This window comes from Haemaphysalis longicornis, unplaced genomic scaffold, assembly GCF_048455015.1.
Source record: "Haemaphysalis longicornis isolate Haplotype H1 unplaced genomic scaffold, Haemaphysalis longicornis Haplotype H1 scaffold_5, whole genome shotgun sequence".
Taxonomy (NCBI): domain Eukaryota; kingdom Metazoa; phylum Arthropoda; class Arachnida; order Ixodida; family Ixodidae; genus Haemaphysalis; species Haemaphysalis longicornis.
In genome coordinates this window covers 132,665,575-132,681,727 of record NW_027526385.1, presented here as the reverse complement: position 1 = coordinate 132,681,727, position 16,153 = coordinate 132,665,575, and the positions used below count along the sequence as shown (strand labels likewise).

The 16,153-nt window shown below is 46.7% G+C and overlaps 1 long non-coding RNA gene across 1 annotated transcript in view; it reads right to left on the bottom strand.

The window, feature by feature from the left end:
- Window positions 1-14,570: 14,570 nt before the first annotated feature.
- The window catches only part of LOC144139405 (uncharacterized), a 51,442-nt gene continuing 49,859 nt past the window's right edge, over window positions 14,571-16,153 (bottom strand). The window contains exon 5 of the long non-coding RNA XR_013316190.1: window positions 14,571-14,800. This is a non-coding gene — a long non-coding RNA (uncharacterized LOC144139405). The remainder of the gene's footprint in view (window positions 14,801-16,153) is intronic.

Below are 16,153 nucleotides of genomic sequence, written 5' to 3'. Positions count from 1 at the left end.
AAGCCTTCGGGTCACTCACTTCGGGAAACGACCCGCATTCAAAAACACACCAAAATAAAACAGACCAAACAAAAGGTACCCTGAACGTGCCCGTACGTGCAGCCGTGAGGAGACATCTGCTTTGTTAGGGTCCTACACGCTCGCTGCAACACAAGCAGCTTATGAGCGAACGGCGCCTACCACAATCAGCGGTATCGGAGAGCCCGTGCCAGGGTGCAATACCAGCTAGCCTTTCGCGGCACACGTGGCCCGGCCACACAGCTTCCAAAGCCTCGACTCCCGGAGTCGGCAAAGCAAAAACAGAAACTCGGACCCAAATTGCAGCTTCCCTACTCACTTCGGGCTGACACAACGGCGCGGGCTCCCTGGCCTCGCGTGGATGCAAACTCGGAAACCCTCGTTTCCATAAACAACAACGTCCCAAAAAAAAATTCGGAGACCACGTGTTAACTGGCAGCGATGTCCTGCCATTTACACGATTGCTGCAAACTCGGCGCTTAACAAATTGAAAATACCGCAGCAATAAATAAATCGCCTCACTCTCAGAAAAGTTCGCCTCTGCTAATAACTCACCCCACTCAGTAAGGCCTGAAGTCTGTTGCCTGTGCTCGGATCGTCCCACGCCAGAACAAAGGATGCTGCCGTGCCTCCTGCTCGTCTCCGCAAACAAGGCCCCACGTTGGGCGCCAGATGTCGGATTCCACATTTCACACACTAGTGATTTCCCACCCCGCAGCCATCGCGCTCAGCAAACATGCCTTGCGAGCGCCGGCTGCGGACGGGTCCATTGTTTGCGGCGACAGACAAAGGCACGAGGAGGCGAGGGCAAAACATCAATAGCAGCATTTATTGCAAAGTGCAAATCAAACACGCTGCATACCGACTAATCATAGGCCATAACGGTAACACTGGGAGCGAGGCAATAAACAACGCTAGAGATCGACATGGTTCGACTCACCGATAACATGCCGGAGTAGCGGAGCGCTGCGCAATGCAAGCGCGGTTCCAGTCTCCCAGCTCGCCCGGACGCGTCCCATTGTGGCGCGTTCCCCAGGTCAGGGCCAGCGCACCGAAACGTCCGCGCTATACCGGATCCCCAAGACAAGATAGCGTCCTCACGTCATCCGACAACCAACCAGACCTCGCCTTTTGGTGGCGCTTGTATCAGGGAAGAGCTGGTTCTCGGGTAAGGCAGAGGGAAAAAGGGTCAACACCTCCACCAGGGTGACAACAAACCATCCAATCGCTGGTGCCCTCCCGTATGGTTCCCGTCGCGTGAGCGAGGAGCGTTGTGCCCGCCGGCCGCGCTGGGAAGCTAGCCAGAAAGCGGTTCGCGTGAAAATCGCGATCCCCACATCATATATAGCGAATCAGAAATGGGAAATGAGGGGCTCAGTGAATTAAGACAGAATAAGGTGCGCTGCAGATAATCGTCCCCTTCACGAGCATGTGCAGCTCATCACGGACATTTTCCAGACACCCTAGCTTGTCTCACGCTTACAAGGGAACATCCTTCGGACAATGAGCTGCGGTTTTTGGACCTCCTCTTGCCTTTCAGCCGAAGCCATGTTTGTTGGAGGTATGCACCCCACTCCAAGAAAAACCTTCTTCCGTTCTCGTCCGCCCATTCAAAAGTCGTGAAACGGAGCATTGCCTTAGCTGCATTAAGGGGCTCCCTTAGGAGATCTTGCCCGCATGAAGTAGAGGCCAGTTTTGATTCGCAGGCGGTGAGGCTCCTGTCGGTAGGCTTCCCACCGGCCTTGCTACGTGACTTAGTTGAAGTGTTGCTATCGCAATTTCACAAACGCAGCGAAGCTGGATGGTTGAAGGACAGGGCGGCAAAATTCGCTGTCCTTCCCTATGTGCATAGAGTTTCGCACATGTTGAAAAAGGTAGCGGGTCGCGCTGCTGTAGGAGTAGTGTTTCCTGCACCACACAAACTGAGTGGCCTTTGTAGGCGAGTGAACTTAAATGATCCAAGGGGCACCTTTAGCCAAATAGGCCACACAAAACCGCATGTAGAATGTAGGCCCTCCGTTTTGTATGAAGTTCCCTTGTCTTGCGGGAACACCTATATGGGTCAGACCGGGCGCTGTCTGAATGATCGGCTCTGCGAGCATGCAAACACACTGAAAACAGGTACTGGCAGCAAGCTTGCCACACATTGTAACGACCACGGCTGCTCGCCCAAATTCCACAATACCCGTGAAAAAAGGTTTCGAACATCGCTTTAAATTTGCGGTGACCTGCTCGTGGTGCATTATACGCACCATGATGATGTTCATCTTCTGATCATAACCATACTCACAAATATCAATCCCACCGAAATCTAGTTATTATCAACGTCATCGTTTGCTTGTTCGGATTCTGCGGCGGCTGAAACGCTTCCGAATAAACTTCCTGCTGCATCGTCCCTCATGGCTTCCTCAAGTGGTGGAGGTCCACCTTGATCCTGTACTATACGCCTTCCAGTCGCACCCCTGGAGCTCTGTTCCGTTTAGCATTTATTGTGACAAGCCATGCGGCTTGAAATTTAGAGCAGCCGCATTAGCGCTGCTCCTGCCCCTCCAGCATTTGCTGTCACCAGCAGCCAGTGTGAAGTACACTAGAGGTCAGAGAAGCGTCAGCGCTTGTCCAATGCACGCATTGCCGTCATGGCTGCAGGACTCTCGTGAAGACTTTGTTCAGGGTATAAAAGTAAGTAGGAATGGTATCTGTGCCTGCAGCTAGAAAAATTGAATTGCAGGAGGGAAGCTGTAATCTCTCCAAAAGGGTGGTTTGGCATCGTCAGGTGTCTGTAACGGGAGAGGTTGTGGTGCACAACGCTGTTTTAGCGGTTATTATTAAAGCGCCTTCAGACAGGTCTATCAGCTTGCCCTTTGTTCTGCACATTAAACAGGCCGCATTCTAATAGGTGAACCAGATTAGACGAGTGACAATAAAATCAGCAATTTAAGAAATGTCTGACATCCAATGTGTGCTTGTGGCTGCCTTCGTGGTTTCAATGTGTTTACTTACCAGACATCTGTTTTACCCGCACAGCCGGCAACCCAATTGCTGGGTACGTCTGTGCACCGCTGTTCATCTTGTACAGAGACATTACTGCCCCGCAACGTTTCACCCCTTCCTTAACTCTTCTTTTTCTTTTTCAGAGCAGAGCTGTATACCTCTGCCCCCAGCATATGCATCTGTAGGTGCAAAAACCCCATCGGCAAAAAACCTGCAGGCAAAAACTTGTGCGCTTATCAGGCATACAGCACAACGCTTAGAATTCCGGTGAGTGAATAGCCCACAAAACAAGCATCAAAATTGCATTAGTGCTGATAATGATCCTGTGAAGAATGCGAACGAGACAGCTTACGTTTACCGGTAGAAAACGGCTGCATAGGCTGCTACAGAATGGCGCAAAGTCAGCTCCATACAACATATAAGTGACCTCATTTTGAAGCGGACAAGGGTTGGCAAAATCGTTGTGCGGGTAAGGTAAATTCATACCTCATAGGTACTCGCAGGAATAAGAAGTACAGCTGTTAGAAGTATTTCACAGCAAAAAGAAATACTCAGAGAAAAGCCGAAGTACCCTAAAAGATTTAGCAAATATTTTGCGCGTACCCTACGTTTACGGGAGTTCTGCTTCGAAAAAAGTGGCAAGAAGAAATGCATACTTCAGGTTGTCATCAAGCGCCATTGGGCGCCTCTCGTCATGTAAAATCACACTGCTCGGACAGACGTCGTTTAGCCACAGTTTTCACGTTTGTTGTCTACATGTTGCTTCTCCCACAGCTGCTGCTGATCCAATGAAAGTCGATGTTAGGTTGTCAGTTAGAATGTGTACACTGACTTCCTCCTGCTCCTTCGAAACAGAGAATTTGTTCTATACTACTGCTATGTGGCTCTGGCTGATTCCATGCGGGTTTTTTTAGTTTTCATGAGTTTCGGTCTTTCTCTTGTAAGATTCAGCCTTATCTTGCATCTGACCATTCTGTGATCGCCACTCCGAATTTTAGCACTTCTACGCCTTGGGGGATACCCAGGTTGTCTCTTAGAATGAAGTAGATTTAGTTTTTTGTTGTACCATCGTGACTGTTCCAAGTTCATTTCCTCTAATTTGTTTGTAGAAGAATATGCTCATTAAGCTCAGTTTATGTCTCTCTGGAAATTCCACCACTGAATCTCCTTGACCGTTGCGATAGTCTAATCAGAAGTTTCCCGCTTGACCTTTCTCCCATTTGCTTCTTACTGACCTTTGCGTAAAGTCTCCCATCACGATCATGAACTGCATTGTTCCCTTCTTCATTGGTGATTCGACATCCTCGTAGAAGCTACCGACGGCTTTATCATCACATCTGGTTGTTGGCGCATAGGCCTGCCCCAACGGCGCATAGGCCTGCATCATTGGTTGGCGCAGAGGCCTGCACCAAGATGTTATGGAGAGGGATACGTGAAAATGAAGGTGTAATTCACACACGCATGCACAGGGAAGCGAGCACCGCGTTTGACCTAGCCCGAACATCTTCTTCCCAGCTGAGCCCTAGCACATGTCCGCAATGCTTGGGGCTATATAGTAACATTTCGTTCTTTGGCTACTGACACACTGTAACATAACCCCCGCGGCAAAAAGCGCCGTCTCGGCGCTTCCTAGGGAGATTTTGTGCCAGGGCCATGGTAAGGCTTGAGGCGGGAAACGTGGACAATGTCTGTTTTGCCGGTGCCAAGGTGGTAAGTTGGCGAAAGGGCGGCTTGAGAGATTTCGTAGGTGACTGGGGTCACTTGACGGACAACCTGGTAGAATCCCGTGTAAGGGAACAGCAGTTTTTCAAAGCCCCACTCGGTGGGACGGCGACCACAGAAGAACAATAGAGCCAGGTGAGAACTGGAGGTCTCGGTAGCGGGAATCGTAAAGCGCCTTTTGGGAAAACTGCGATGAGCATAGGCGAGAGCGGGCAACTTGTCCAGCATGGTCGGCACGGTCAACTGCGGCTGGGGCTAATTCGGAAGTTGGAACTGAAGTCGGCAAGAGAGTGTCCACTGGCGAAACAGGCTCGCGACCGTAGAGCAGGTAAAAGGGAGAATATCCAGCGCTGTCATGACGGGACGAATTGTACGCAAATGTAACGTACGGTAACGCCACGTCCCAATCACGATGGTCGTCGGAGGTATACAAAGAGAGCATGTCGGTAAGTGTTCTATTGAGTCTCTCAGTGAGAGCATTCTTCTGAGGGTGGTAAGAAGTCGCGATCTTTTGTTGCGTTGAGGAAGCACGAAGAAAATCGGCGACAATGCGAGACAAGAAATAGCGGCCCCGATCACTAAGGAGCTGATTGATCGATTGATTGTGGGGTTTAACGCGCCGACGCGACGCAGGCGATGAGGCGCACCGTAGTGGAGGGCTCCGGATTAATTTTCACCACCTGGGGATCTTTATCGTGCGCCGAAATCTCGTACACACGGGCGTTTTTGCTTTTCGCCTCCATCAGAAAAGCGGCCGCCGCGGCCGGGAATCGAACCCGCGACCTTGTGCTCAGCAGCGCAACGCCTTAGCCACTGAGCCACCGCGGCGGGTCACTAAGGAGCTGAAGGATGACGTCTTGGAGAAGAAAATCGGCAACGTTCGAGGCACAGCTTGTGGGGAGAGCGCGTGTATTTGCGTAACGTGTGGCGTAACCAGTGGCGACCGCGAACCACTTGTTGCCCGAACTGGATACCGGGCAAGGACCAAGGAGATCGACGCCTACACACTAAACTTTTTAACACCCTTTAAGGTGCGAAAAGGGTGCACTCAACATTTTGCACCCTTTTTGCACCTTTTAGGGACCAAAACATTGCTCTGGCACCCAATCATGAGGGTGCCACAAATATAAGGGGTGTAAATCTTAACATTTTTACACCCTTTAAGGTGCTAGAAGGGTGTACTGAACATTTTGCACCCTTTTTGCACCTTTCAATATTGCTCGGGCACCCCACCTCGAGGGTGCCAAAATTCAGGGGTGTAATCAAGTTTCAAAGGGTGCTACGACCGTTAAAGGGGTGCTAAAAAGTATTTCTTCTCGATTGGGGTGTTACCACGGCACCCTATCGTTAGGGTGCCTAAAAGAACGGTGTGAGAATGCAAGCATGCAAAATTGCACACAAACAGGCTGAATGTTTAAACCGCACATTGCACTATATCACCTCCCGTTGAGAGGTTTAAATATGAACTCTCCACATAGACCAGGGGAAATGCTCTAAAATTGCTGTTCGTAAATTGAACAAAACGTGCTGAATGTTTAAATTCCACTCTGCACTAATCTACTTCTTCGAGTGTATCACAAGGTTCGTTTCGATGTCTGGGTGCACGGGAAGGGAAGGCTACAAAATGCCTCTTGTAGTCCTATAAATAAACTTTTACGCGAGGCATCGGTGTCCTCAATGAAATCGAATTTACCTAAGAATTTGTTCCCGTATTATTATGCCCCGGGCAAAAAGTCCAACAAGACTTTCTTGTTGGGCTCACAGCACGCCTGTGGGGCCAATACGAAGTTCTGTCGGCACTCTATCGTTCCAATACGGAAACGGAGAAAATGGTCCCGGAAAAAAATGGTCCCAGTGACCATCTAGGAAAAAATTGTCCCATGGCCCAGTCAACGTGTTTCTCTTCAAGTTAGTCGGATGTGAACTTTTTTGCTGTTTTATTTTCTCCCTTTGCGTTTTAGCAAAAGGGTTGAGAAAAAGATGGAATGCTTTAATATTCCTATAAGGGGCCGAAATTAACGCCTTTGGAGGCTAAAATCTAACAAAGAAAATTGGGTAGACAGACAGACGGACGGGTGGATGGTTTGAAGGATGGATGGTTGGATGGACGGATGTATGGTAGGGCTGAGCATGGATTAAAAATTTTAATGCAAGTAATTGGATTAAAACTGCACAAACAACTGCGAGGCCTGGAACCGTCCATACGCGCTTTAGCAAGATTTAAGAGAGAGGCTGCAGCTGTCTTCAACAAGGCCCATTCTTCCTTCACGAGTCCGTAGGAAACAGCTGCCGACAACAGTATTTACAAGTTTATGTGAGCGTCACAGCGCTGCCGGCGTGAAACACTTCATACTTTCTGCATTTTGGGAGCAACAGAATGTTTGTAAAAGTGCTTTCTTGCGATTGGGAGTGTGTCTTTTATTTAGAGAAAATTACTTGCAAAATACATCGTAAACATCGGCTGATTTCCCTAGCTGATGTGCATGCGGCAAAAAAGAGCGAATCTACATCATAAAGTGCTGTAGTAAATAAAAGGGTCTGCGAAAGGATTTAATTAGTTGGCTGCTAATAAATGTTTCCTGAACAAGTTATAAACAGAAATATTGAAACGCTCAATTTATTCAAATATCTGAGGCCAATAAAAATGTCATCAATGTAAATGTGCAAACACTGCAGTAGATTATTGGGCTCCATAACCCAAGTTACGCGGAAATATAGAATGACTGTTTAAAACAAGTAAGCACCACAAAATTCGTTTCCGGGAAAGCTTGAGCACCGAAACGTCCAATCCATGCACCCAAATGACCGCACGCCAAACTGTCCGTGCACAGAAATGTCCTAGACCCGAGCGGAGAGGGAGGGGGGATGGGGGGGGGGAATAGCGTTTACCGCCATCGTACTTTCAACCATAATCTAAATTATCACAGCTAAGGGAAGAAGGAATAACGCCCCAGTGCTACTTCGGTAAAGCGGCAAACCCAATCTTCTTCTTGAGACGATCGTCCAAACTTACTTTACTCTAATTAAAAAAAAATTATCGTCACTGAAAAAAAATGACGCACCATGATATCGCCCCGGGAGAATGGGTCGGGGAAACTGTCATCGGGGCAAATGGCACGCGGGGCAAATGAGACACGGGGCTAACGTCGCGAGGTTTTCGCGACAGGGGATTCTGCGCGCGGGGCAATCGTGATACGCCGCCTAAGAACATCCTGCTCATTAGTACAATAAATGTTTCTCTTCCTCTCTCTCTCTCTCTCCCTACCTTGGCTTTGGGACCATTTTTTCCGGGACTAATTTTTCCCGGACCAATTTTTAGCGGACCATTTTCTCCGGGCCCATTTTTTCCTCGTTGGCTTTGGGGCCATTTTTTCCGTGACCAATTTTTCCGGGACCGTTTCTTCCGGGACCATTTTTTGCGGGACCATTTTTTCCAGAAAGATTTTTTCCTACACCCTTCCAACAGCCTAGTCTTCCAAGAGGGAGTTTAACCTTGAGGGTGTTTGTGGGGCCAATAAGAAGCTCTGTCGGCACTCTATCTTCCCAACAGCATAGTCTTCCAACAGGGAGTTTAACCGTGATGGCGTTTACCGGCTCGCCAACACGATCAGTGAACGCCAATTGTTCGTAATCAGCGGCGCGAGCGCGCCATCTGACAGAACCGACAGACGCCCTGAAGTTGGTTTGTAGGGCCTAAACAGCAGCGTCTATGTCTGGCATAGATGCTAGACGTCAACGTTTGTGTTCTGAAGTTTCCCTAAGTAACAGTCAGACGGACGATAACATAACAATGTGAAGTTATGCTTTGGCTCATACCACGGCAAGCACAATCGTTTGTGGCTGCAGCCTCGGTTGCTCTTCGTCCACAACAAACTGAATCGCCTGTACAGCATTCTTCGAGGGCGGTGATGCAGGGTTCTATATTCCTTTTTTGCGCAGGCCGACGGGGGCGGTCGTGTAAAATCATTTTCGCTCGTCGCTGCCATTCTGCCTACCTGTTTGCTGTACCTATTACGTCGCCGCCACCGCATGCTTCGGTCGCTTTCTAATAATCCCCACTTGTTACAAACTCAGAGGTTTTCGCACTGTTAGCAGTCGTTTTACACGCCGGGTTTGATGCGCCTGACATGCCAGGAGTGACATCGCTTGTAGTATTAGCGCGACGTTGCTTCTCTGCAAGACGGTGCCGGACCAACAAGCGTTATCAACGCCATAATTCTAACGGCCCATTCCATTTATTTCGTGGCTACCGTGGCTTGCGCAGAAAAGGTCGGGTTGACTGCGATAGCTTTTTAAGTGCAATGCACTTCTTAAGCGACCCTGAACCTGCGTCAACCGGCGATGTCCGCGCACGTGGAGATGGGCGCGCGCAGCCTGGCCGCTGCCATGGCACAGACCCACGTGGGGGATTGGTCAGGAATCTCCTCGTCTACCTTGGCAACGGGGGGAGATGGGCGCGCGCTGCCTGGCCGCTGACATGGCACATACCCACGTGGGGGATTGGCCAAGAATCGGGCGTGAGAAGGGCTAATGCACCTGCTTAAAGGAGTACTGACACGAAATTTCAAAGCTGAGATCCGCTGTAGCAATCAAGTACAACGACAACACAATTAGGTGTCTGTGAATAAATGCATCGTTCTTTCTTTGTAGTTGTGTGTGTGTGTGTGTGATCTCTCTTTCGCGAACATTTTTATATAGTTTTATTCCTCCACCAAAATTCTCAAAAATATTCTGTTCGCTCCTCTGAATTACTCAGAGCTACAATGGATTCCCAAAAGAATTCGAAGGGAAGAAAAGAAGCAAAAGCCGTTATCCCGGATCTGAAGAAAAACGGATGCACGAGCAGCTTCATATTGCGTGTCAAACTCCGTTTCTCCCGATCGTGCTCAGAATATAAAAATTTCGCTCTATTGACGCAGCGGCAGCTAGAGAAGGTTTTCAAGGCCGGGAGGCTGTCTCAGTGGCGTAGCGCTGCTGAGCTGACACCGGCCGTGCGCCAGCATGGTGGAGAAGTAATGCGACTGAAAAGGTTTCGCTTCTGCCTTTACGGATTAGTAGAGGATAAAAAAATGTATCACAAAGATCAGTTTCTTTTTGAGGGGCAAGCCAACTTTGGCGCATTTATTAGCAGTGCCTACAGTTCAGATTTAGAGACAGGTTCTCTTCGTCACAAACCGTGTTACTGAGCGGTCGGGAGAGGTTCTCGACCGACCTGTACACATTACCGAAAAAAGTAGCCCAATACAATTACAATGTTTTCACCGTAAGAACTGACTGCAATTACAGCCCTAGAAAAAACACAAAATTACCATACAGTAATCAAATTCTTCTATCGTTGCTTTTCACAACTTACTTTCTACTCCCGTAGGGCGTATATACACGCGCAGAGGGATATAAATAGCGAGGCGGCCGCTTCACCTAATCAAAAAATCGGCACCTTCGTGTACATACCTCACAGTTTCATAAAAGTTTATTTTATTCGTGCGCGCTACCATGTTAGATTTCAAAGCACAAATCCGCGTCTGTGAGTAATAATAAAACAACCTCTAAGTTGAGAAATATCTTGTCCGCAATTTTGCAATCTATAATGGCAAAAAATGTGATTAAATTACTAAGGTCGTCACTCCTAAAAAACCAATTCAAACGCTACTCACCCACAGTAAAGTGTTATCGATTACAATTAATAGTTGAAGCACGTTACGTACAAGTGGGGTTCTTGACCCAACATTTTATGCTGCAGCGAAACACATGTTTCAAATCAACTTTGCGTTTACGTGCTGCCTCACAGAAATTCGTAAACGACAACATATAGTTGTAAGTCATAGCGATCCCCCATGCGAATGTCCTTATAGAGGCTTTACTGGTAATACGCTGACTAAACTGCGCTGCTGTTATAATGGTCACCGCACATCATTGCAGCTATGTCACTTCAACCGCTTCAGGTAGCGTGGACTGCGCTGCCGGCCTTGTAATCTCTGTGGCAAGCAGTTACACCGCAGTGTGTGGTGTGTGGAGTCAGCTCTGGCTTCATGACAACTGAGCGTTTGATAATGAACACTTCATTGTCAGTAATGGGGAGCAAAATTGTGCTGCCGTTGTTTTCCCTAGCTAGCCGGAAATTGAACTGGAGGGTTCTGACTCGCACAATAAAATTATTTGCGCAACAAATCTGCTCAGCTCTCCTATCATCACAGTTAGAACTGGCTAGGCGACACTGTTGTGCCAAGAAGCAATTTCTGATCGTCTTCTTTCTGTTACAAGTTTCTCTCGTGTTCTTTTTTGCTCACGTAGCTCAGATATGACAGACAAACTAGGCTTCGCGTTGTCGTACTGCGGAAATTGGTGCGTAACAGTATGTCGCGTTAACTTGTTGAAATGCGCAGGTAACACAGCATGGCGCCTGTCTTGAATTGCAGCTCCAACGCACATAAAAGTACACATGCTAACGTAAATACGGGTGAATTCTGTTACAGTATTTACGTATTTACTGCATGCAATAATTACGCATCCATTACATGTCCTGATGTCAAACCCGAAGGTCATCCTTTGAACAAGTCTAAAGACACAACAAAATATTCTTGCCTTTGAGCGTTGATATGGACAAGTTATCTCTCAGGATGGCCCGCGTCTATCGTTGCTATACCAGCTCATTTTTAGGGAAGTAAAAACGTTCACTTTTGTTTCAGAATCGTGGCTTCGTTGGAGCAAGAAACACAGCACTTGCACGACATTTTTCCCAATACACTACACATACACAACACTGAAATTTGTACACACCACAGCACACTCTCCGCAAACACTTTGAGGTTTAGCAAATTCGACTCTAACACGTGCTGAAATAAGGAAAGCCGCTCCACATGATCTTCCCGTCACCGTAGCCAACTGCGCATTTCCGTGCCTGCCGTGGTCAAACTCTGGTCATCCCGCATTCTCGAGTTCGTTATAGTGACCCTTCCATTCGCGGCGGCAGTCGTGCGGCGGGAGAAGCCAGCCTACTACCCCGGACGGGAGGGGACGTAGGCCCACAAGAAACCCTGCTTTGTAAACCTCTCTAGGTAGCGTTGATTGACGCCGCGGGTCAACAACCCCTCTCCGCCGGAAACCCCCCCCCCCCCCCCCGTATTTCCGTCTCCTATGTTAAAGAAACGCGTGAAACGTTATCCCCCATTCTTCGCAGGGAAGGAGCATTGCGTCTCCCACAAGCCAGTGTCAACGCTTCGACTGCTCATGCCCAGACTAAAAAGAGCGTCTGCACAAACGACAAGATCAAGGGGTCTTGTACAAAATGTCTTGCGCACAGTGCCCCACTAGTCCCGTAGGCAAGACCAGACAATTCCTGCAATGACTCCGACTGAACAAAAGCGACAATCGAATGTCTGAAATTCAGCGCAGTGCAGTGGCTGAACCCTGCCAAACAGCTGACCACAAGATTACCTTTGGCTGTGCCTCGGTGATTGACCCCAAAACCAATTACTCAGAAAAAATATTCTCAAATCCTGGCACGTACAAGGGAATCGGGAAAGCAAAATAAATTCCTCAGAGCCCCTCCTACTCTCTACGCCCACGGCCTCCGACGTGCAAGGGCAAGATGCGAGTAAAAATAAAAAGAAGACGACACCTTATATAACTGCTGCTAATTGTTTTGCCCAGTCACCCCTGATGAAGCCGCCAAGAAGGCTGTGAAAATTTGGCACCGAATTCAATACACACCGTTGGTTGGTGTACTTGCCTCTTCCTTAAGGTTAGGGTAACCAGAGTTCTGTGGAAGATATTTATTTGTTCGTGAACTGCGGTTGAGGTTGTTAAGGACACACTCTCTTCAAGAAAAACAAACGAACGACGTGGACAGAACGAGTGCAACCACGTCTTTCCTTGGTTTTCCTTAAAAAGTCTTTCGTAACCTCAAGCGCAGTTTACGAACACCCAAACCAACTATCCCAATTCCTTACCTTACTGAAGATGTTTAAATTCACGACGAATGTTTGCAGCAGGTATACGTGGGAGGCTCCAAGTCTTTTTTTTGTGAGGCGCTCTGTTGTCTCTACTTGCATGTTTCTGACTATTGTAAAAATGAATACTTGTATTTATTCCAAATACGTATTTGTAGATCTTATGGACCTACATTTGCCAGTTTGGGTTGTGCATTGAACTAACAAAGAAATACCTAGGATTCTCACCTATCAAGATAACGTATTTCGAACAACGAACCTTGTGGACTGATCGGCTGCCGATGTGCTGTTCATGCAACAAATAAAAATCGATGTGGGGCGTTCTCGCTCCAGCAACTTAGGCTCTAACACAATAAAGTTTGTTATTTCTTCCATAAATAACGTCAGAAAAGGTTAGTAATAATTTTTGGAACGTATTCTTTATCGCCTCTGTTGAAAGCACCAATAAAATTCAGACAACGCAAACTTAGTAGTGAAGGTGGGGAAACGGTAATTGTAATTTGTATTCGAAATTTCGGAAGGCTCAACAATAATTCTTCAATAAGTACGTACCTTCTAACGAGACTTAGGCGTCATTTTCTGGCGGTCGTATATAAGGATATATATTTAATTTGGTAACCTATTATGGGGAATGGCACCGCTCAAGTGGTGCACAAGCCCGTTTGAATACAACAAAACGAGACCACTTTCATGCCTGCCTAGCAAGTGTCCGTTAGTCAAATGTGCTGGTACATGTACCTAATAATAAATATCTGGCAAAATAAATCGAGTCAAACGTCAGTAAGTACATTGCGAATTTCGTAAGAAAGGCAGTTCAATAAAAAAAGTTAATAAGTATAGGAGACGCCGAGTTGCACTATCGGGTATTGCCATTATTGGCCGTTAAGACAGAATCTCCCTGTAACATATACAAATACAAGGAAACGGGAGGTTTATCCAAAAAACAGTTAACTTCAATCTTTGTCAGAACGTAAGGACAAGTTTTGTTGTTTGAGTATTGTTCCACACTGCCGTTGTATTGTTTAATTTATTATGATTATTATGTTGTATATTTTGTACCTATCGTTGCACGCTATGTACCATGCACGCAAGTGGGATTTTACGCCTTGTGTGCTTCAGCTATTGAAATTGTTTTAAATATTCTGCTGTCCAACAACTAGTATCTTTTCAAGAGTACATGCTGTTTTCTTGCGCTGTTCCCGGCGCCTTGTCACGGTTTTCTGGCCAATGCCAAGATACTGCAGTATCTTATAACTGGGGAAGCGTTTAGTGTTTTTGAAATATATATTGATTTGTTTGAATTTGATTTGATAAAATTGAGTAATTGGTGCGTGTAACGGCGAGAATTGTGTGCACTGATTGCATACGGAAACTGACTTTGTGGTTGGGCAAACTACGTAATTATTTCATACCAGATCGCTATAAGGCGCGAAGTAAAGAAACCAAGCACATTTTGGGCCTCGTGAACTGAAGAGGGATTGCTTCACTAGATCCTGTTTTGCGTAAAACAGTGCGTTGTTAAAATCTTTGCCTACTTTTCCCACTTTTGGTAACACCTTGTACACGTATGCATGCATGCATCGCATGCAAATAATGCGTAATACGATCAGAGCATGTACACAAAGAAGAATACTGCATTTCTATGTTTGCCTGAAACATGTCTTTGCAGAAGAAGCAAAAAATCTACACCCGCACAAAATTCCACCAAATTCGTAATTGTCCGCCATTCATTCGCTGCATTCGTGTTTGCAGTATTTGCAATAACAATTTCTTTGACTGCTTAGACACAAAGAACAAAATTTGCAATCTTTGGGTGAAATCACCTTCCAGAGAAAGTATTGATTTCTAAATTTTGTAAACTTATAAAGACGAACAAAACAAAGAAACCGTTAAAATTGTATTTAAACAAATACAAGTCATTCATTTTAATTACCTTAGTGAACTTGTGTCACTATTATCAGATGCCAAATAGGTACGACCAGTTGTCCGATGGTACGACCACGTATATCAAACCAATACCTTGGAATTAGCCCTTTTCATTACGCTTCATGAACTCGAAAGTTTTCGTCGTTGCCAGCGCACACACCTTTCTTGCATGTTCCCTGAGCCTGGTCAGATAGCTGCAAAAAGGAGAAAATAAGGATATCAAATTTGTTATTAGATGCGAAGTTTCTCATGGTCCGGGCCATGCCCCTCCTTTTTTTTGTTGTTGCGCCGTCCACACTCCCACTGCGCATGCTCGGCTTGCTGAACGCATGGTGTTGTCTTACCCTTTAAAGGCTCCTGGAGTGACAGTGTTGCCGGCGTTTTCGTGGGCCACCACGAGACGAGCACGCTTCTCTCTCCCCCTCACAGCCGTATAAACCAGGTGTGCACAGGCGATGCGCGCTACTCCACTGCGCATTTTACTGCGCACTACTCTGCGCACTACTCCACTGCGGAATTTACAACATGCACTTAATAGAATGTTTCTAGTATCAAACTTTGCCGACAAAGGACAAGAGAAACAAGCGGATATTTTTTGTCCAAAGAACGATTTCTTGCCCAGCGACGGATGTCCCACCTGTACCATTTGGTCACAAGAGATTCCGCTATCCTGAGGACATTATACTAAGGCTGAACAAAAAAAATAGGCGCGATGTCCACACTATTTCATTTCTCTCCCTATCCCAACCACAATCGTTATCGTCAAGATCCCGGGCTGTAATCATTGTGAAAAACTACAAGCCCATGTACAATCCCCACCTTATCGACTCGCAATAGTGGAAGACTGTAAAACACACCAACGGCCAATCGCGGCCTCACCAAGTATCAGCCTTCCGGTCCTCGTTCATGCTTATGACGTGTCTCGAAGTAAAGTGAAATGGGATGTTAATTTATCTCGTGAAGACAAAGAATGTGCGTGTCGCCTGAAGAGATAGCTGGGAAATGGTCATGGCCCATAGTTCAGACACAGAAATTTAGAGAATATTGCATTGAGTTAATGCAAACAAGGAGAAAGGGCATATATATATGGCGGGACACAACGACGTAATATGGTGCAGATGAACAACTTAAGCTAGACTTTCAAAGTTTGCAACCTTCTGATACACTAATTAGTTACAAAACCGTGAGTGTACAGTGATTTTACTGGCTTACAGTAATTACTTACAGTAATTTACTGGCTTTACAACAAAAATTTGATTGTTTCTTCAGCCATGAAATATTACTGCTTCTTAGAAACGAAAATGCTTCTGGGAGATATTTTTGTAAACGATATGTCCCGGTACAGTTCAGCGACTCAGGTGGCGCAGAAAACAATAAAATATACTGATCCAGCGAAGCGAAAAACAAATTCTTTGAAAGGATGACCGTGTTCTCATTCTCTAATGCCTTTAGGCCAACGTTGACTCCGAATCATAAAGGGGAACCCAAACTGGCTTACTGCCCAAGAGTGCCACACCTTCCTTTCAATTGTCGTGCTCTAGAAGCAA